The following is a 5,698-nucleotide window of genomic DNA, read 5'->3' as shown; positions in this document are numbered from 1 at the left end:
TCACACTTGAGTTGACCTTGGGTGATAAGGAGGCAGGGGTGTGCAGGTCTATGGAGGAGTTTTACAAGGAAAGGAGTGGGAGAGGTCTGAGATGATGCAGAGAGGGCACAACACACAGGGTCTGTTGGTGTGGTGGGGCCGCTGGCAGGTGTCAGGCAAGGGGTGACATCATCTGCCTGGTGTTGGAAGAAATGGCTCAGGTGCCATGTGGACTTGGGTTGTGGGCAGCTTGAGACTGGCAGCCCTTATGACCAGGGCAGAGGCTCAGCCACACCCTGCCAATGAGTCAACTAGCTAAGGCATCCACTGGGGCTCAAGGCAGAGAGAATTCTTCACCTCTTCCTACAGTGCTTCAGAAAACACTGGCTTCTTCCTAAAGACTAAAAACTAAAGGAGAAGAGGGTGAGGGTGTGTCTTAGCTTCCTGTGGCCACTGTAACAAGCTGCACAAATTTAGTGGCTTCAAACAACACAGTTTCATTTTCTCATGCTTCTGGAGGTCAGAGCTCCAAAATCCAGGTGTCTCCAGGCCATGTTTCTTCTCCAGGCTCTCAGAGGAGCTGTTTCTTTTGCCTTTTCCAGTTTCTAGTGCATCTCTTGGCTCGTGGCTCCTTCCTCCAACTTCTAAGGCATCATTTCAGCCTCTGGTACTCTCACATCTTTTTCTGCCTGACCTTCTTGCCTCCCATTTATTGGGACCCTTGCAATTTCACTGAGGACCCACTGAACAGTCCAGGATGGTTTTACCTCCTACAAATCCCTTTTGCTAGATAAGGTGACATTCACAGGTTCCAGGGGTCAGGACATGGACTTCTTTGGGGACAAGGGCAGAGAGCATTATTCAGCCTGCCACAGGATGTTAATAGTATATAAAGTGCTGTTGTTTAGTTTCTAAGTTATGTCTGACTCTTTTGCAACCTCATGGGCTATAGCCTGCCACGCTTCTCTGTCCATGGACTTTCTTAGGCAAGAATACTGCAGTGGGTTGCCATTTCTTTCTCCAGGGGATCTTCCAGACCCAGGGATAGAACCTGCATCTCCTGCATTGGCAGGTGGCTTTTTTTTTTTTTTTTTTTTTTTTACCACTGAGCCACTAAGGAAGCCTTCAGTTCAGTTCAATTCAGTTCAGTTCAATTCAGTTCAGTTCAGTTGCTCAGTCATGTCCGACTCTGCGAACCCATGAATTGCAGCATGCCAGGCCTCCCTGTCCATCACCAACTCCCGGAGTTCACTCAAACTCATGTCCATCGAGTCAATGATGCCATCCAGCCATCTTATCCTCTGTCGTCCCCTTCTCCTCCTGCCCCCAATCCCTCCCTTATATAAGTGTTAATCGCTCAGTTGTGTCCGACTCTTTACCACCCCACGGACGGTAGCCTGTGAGTCTTCTCTGTCTATGGAATTCTCAAGGCAAGAATACTGGAGTGGGTTGCCATTTCCTTCTCCAGGTTATCTTCCTGACCCAAGGACTGAACCCAGGTCTCCCACATTGTATGCAGATTCTTTATAGGATGTGGGGTTTGCAAAAAAAAAAAAAAAAAAAAAAACAAAAAAAAAAAACCCATCTGATTTTATAAAACCCTGTGGTGCTTGATGTCTGAGGACAAAGTGTTGTGACCTGGACTGTGTCCCTTCCCAAATTCACATGTTGAAGCCCTGACCCAGAGGACCTCAGAATGCGACTGTGTGTGGAAATAGGGCCTTTAAGTGGTGATTGAGGTAAAACAAGGCCGTATGCGTGGACCCCAACCCAGTGGACTGGTGTCCTTCTAAGAGGAGGAGATAAGGACACAGGCACACAGGGACGACCATGTGAGGGCATGGGATGGAGACAGCTGTCTGCATGCCAAGGAGAGAGGCCTCAGTGGGAACCAGCCCTGTGATACCTTATCTCCAGAACTGCAGGACTGTAAATGTCTGTTGCTTCAGCCTCCTCACCTGTGGTGAGTGTTATGCAGGCCCCAGGACCAGCACACAGAACTGTTACTGAGAGCAACCCCCCTCACAGCACAGCAAGTTGCTGCTACTGCTGCTAAGTCACTTCAGTCGTGTCCAACTCTGTGCGACCCCATAGACCCCATAGACCCCACCAGGCTCCCCTGTCCCTGGGATTCTCCAGGCAAGAACACTGGAGTGGGTTGCCATTTCCTTCTCCAATGCATGAAAGTGAAAAGTTAAAGTGAAGTCGTTCAGTCGTGTCTGACTCTTAGTGACCCCACAGACTGCAGCCTACCAGGCTCCTCTGCCCATGGGATTTTCCAGGCAAGAGTACTGGAGTGGGTTGCCATTGCCTTCTCCGACAGCACAGCATATGGCCATGTAACCCCTGGTCCCGTCAGCGCAAAACTGGCTTCCCACACCTGTCACACCAGTCTGCTCCATGTGGGCACGGGAGCATCAAAGATAAGGGTATGTTCCAGGCTCACTGTCTTCAAAAGGAACCACACAGAAAACAAAACAAGAGGATTCATTAGACTCGACAGAGACGAGGGAAAAGAGCCATCACCCGTGCCTCAGGGAAGAGCCCCAGCAGAGGGATGTCTCAGCAGGGTCTTTGCAAGGACCAGTCAGCCAGCGATTATCAGACATTTCTGCCAGTGAGCAAGCTGGGTGGGGCCTTGTTCTGGGATTCTGAAGGGGAGATAAATAGTAAGGAAATGCTTCCTTTCAAATGATTGGTCAGCACCAGGAAAAAACCAAACAGGCTGGTGCTAGAACGCTGGTTGGGAGGCTCCCTCCAGGAGCGGGTCTGAGGTGATCCCAGAGTGGGGCAGAGGCCTGGACACCACTGCAGAAGCAGGCGTGGGCCCAGCTTTGAGTGGAGCTTCAGAAGGTCCCGAGGTGGGGTGGGTGGAAAGGGAGGGTTGCTCAGGGAGGGGCGGGGGCCACCCAGTGCTGGGCCTTCATGGGCCATGGCAGTGCCATTTGTTTCTAAGTAACAAGCTGACCCAAAATGCAGTGGCTTCAAACAGCTGTTTATTCATGATTATACTGGTTGGGGGCAATGGTATGCTGGTAAGTGTTTAATAACCTCCTCTCCAGAAAAAAGAAAAAAAAAATGACCCTAGTTGCAGCATTAACCAGTTTCCATGTTGTGAATACTCATAGTGTGGCAAGTGTCAAGCTGCCAAAGGTGAGGGCCACAGACCAAACCAAAGGCAGCACTGCACCTATAGAGAACCTATAGGTCCAGACAGGTAGACGCCGATGGGAACAAGCTTCATCAAGAAGGGCTGAGTCCTGAGTGCTCATTACCTTTGTTTAATTATAATTTTGGGGTTCCAAGTTTATACGATTTTTGCGACAGTTGTATTTAAGTTACTGGTTGGAGTCATTCCTGAGATGGTGACATTTGTTCCCTGGTTGCTGGCTGGGTGGCTCATCTGCAGGTCAGGACTTTCAGCCGGTGGATCCGTAGGGCTGGGCCTCCTTCCAGATTCTCTAGGGCCTGGGGTGGCAGCTGAGAGTGGGAGGGAACGCGCACAGCTCATCTCTCTTGCGTTTGTTTTGCTCACGTCCCGACGGACAGGATGGAAAGGATATCCACTTGAGACAGAGAAATGAACCAGCAGGTGGCACAGCTGAGCGAGTGCTGAGCGGCTTGGTTGGGAGGCTGGACAATCGCCAGTATGGCCTTGGCCTCGCACCTCAGTACCCCTCACAGTGAGTTCCGCATGGCTTCATCTCACAGAAGGGCCGGGAAGGGGTGGGAATGAGGAGACAGAGCCATGGAGGCCAGACTGGGAGGCACCCCAGTGACCCGAGGACCTTTGACTTACTTCTGCTGGAACTACAAACGCCGTCCCAGGCTGGCGCTTTCAGGGAGAGAAGCTGAGACCCAGTGGCACATTCCCATTAGGGTCAGGCCTGGGAGAGCAGGCCTGAAATGAGGATGGGCTCAGCTCTGGTGGGCTGTCTGGCCCACAGCGGCCAGTCTGCTTTCTCGACGGTGACTCTGGAGCCTGCCTTCCCCAGCGCCACCTGCTTACCGGGTGCTAGTAGCCGGAAGGTGGTGGAAAGCTCAGGTCTGCCAGGTCATCAGCTTTAGGGTCAGGGATAGCCTTCTAATTGAACTGATGAAGAAATCACCAGTTCACCTGTATTTGCTAGGAGGGAACCTGAGGTCTGGGAAGCTGCCACCATACACAGGAGGAGAAAGATCCCGCATCCAGCCACCCTAGGCTTTCTAAACCCAATCCATCCCTCCTTTCCCTTCCTTCCTCCAGAGCACAGGTCATTTATCTGGTGCTCTCTGCAGCAGCAATCCTGATTCAGAACCTGAGCTTCGTTGGGTCTTTTCTCTGCTGCTGCGTGAGAGCTGGTTTTGCTGCAGGGCCTCCACTGGTAGAGGTCTGGCTACTCCACTCTCTCCGTGGGGTATTTCCCCTGGGGCAAGATCCACCAATGTCACGCTGGGACTCTCAGACCTGGGCCCGTGATCCCAATACTGTTGTTGTTTAGCTGAAAAGTCATGTCCAATTCTTTGTGACCCCATGGACTGTAGCCCATCAGGGTCCTCTCTACATAGCATTCTCCAGGCAAGAATACTGGAGACAGCTGCTAGTTCCCTCTCCAGGGGATCTTCCTAAGCCAGACATCGAACCCATGTCTCATGCACTGGCAGGTGAATTCTTCACCACTGAACTGCCAGGGAAGCCCCCAATCCTGTTAGCTGTGCAGTATTAAGATGACCTGCTGGGTTCCTGGTCACTGGCCCAAAGAGGAATCCATTTGGTCATCTGGGGGCCAGGACCCAGGCCAGAAAGGGCTAGTGTGCAGCCCTAGGAGGCCCAGCAGATGGGTGGTGTGGGCAGGGCCAGCCCTTCTGACATGGGCACCAGGAGCCCAAGAGGGACTTGGGCAGCGAGGCTGAGAGGACATGAGCTGGGCCCAAGGACACAGGAGTCACTCAGTGCCAGCCAAACCACCAGGATAGGAGCACACAGCAGGCTCCAACCCACTGTGGGCTGGATGCCAGGGGTGGGGTGGTGGTGGTCAGGGAGGGTATCAAGGAACAGGAAGAACAGAAAGTCATAAAAAACACTGCATGGTGCCCACCCTATAAAAGAGCTGGTCAGCAAGCCTGGGTCCTGCGGCTACTCTTCAGGTTAGGGCTGACAAGGTCTGTTCTGACCCTGTGTGCTCATCAGAAACAGGGAATCTGAGTTCCACTGGAGTTGGCCTGCACCATGGACCAGCTGTCTGAGGTGGTGTGGTGTGGGCCCTTCCCTTCACCTACGGATCCAGTGTAGTCCAGGGAAGGCTGCATGTTTAGGCCTCAGCCAAAAAAGCTGCTACATCTGCTAAGGGTCCTGCATCTCTGTTCTTACTTTGGGAGAAGTGGTCAGAGTCCAAAGTGAAGGGGGTGATGTGCCAAGTTAGGACCTTGGACGGCAGCCTCATGCCTGCATGAGCTGAGCGAGAGCTTAGACACAAAGCTGTGGCTTTAACCAGGGACCAGTAGGCTAAGGCTTGGACTGGTGGATCCCAGGGAAGCTATGCCTTTTCCCAATTGTTCAGACCTGGCCCTGGCCCCAGGTCACCTACACCTGCAGGGCTGGTGAGGCTAATGAGTGCAGCGGCCCCCTGCCCCCCACTGGGGGCACACTCTGTTAGTTAAGCAGGTAACCAGTGACCTCTGCAGGCGGTCCTACCAAAGGAAGGGTATCACAATCAACACAGACGAAGGTGCCGGGGAG

The sequence above is a fragment of the Budorcas taxicolor genome, chromosome 17 (assembly GCF_023091745.1).
Source record: "Budorcas taxicolor isolate Tak-1 chromosome 17, Takin1.1, whole genome shotgun sequence".
Classification (NCBI taxonomy): Eukaryota; Metazoa; Chordata; class Mammalia; order Artiodactyla; family Bovidae; genus Budorcas; species Budorcas taxicolor.
This window is presented reverse-complemented; position numbering follows the sequence as displayed.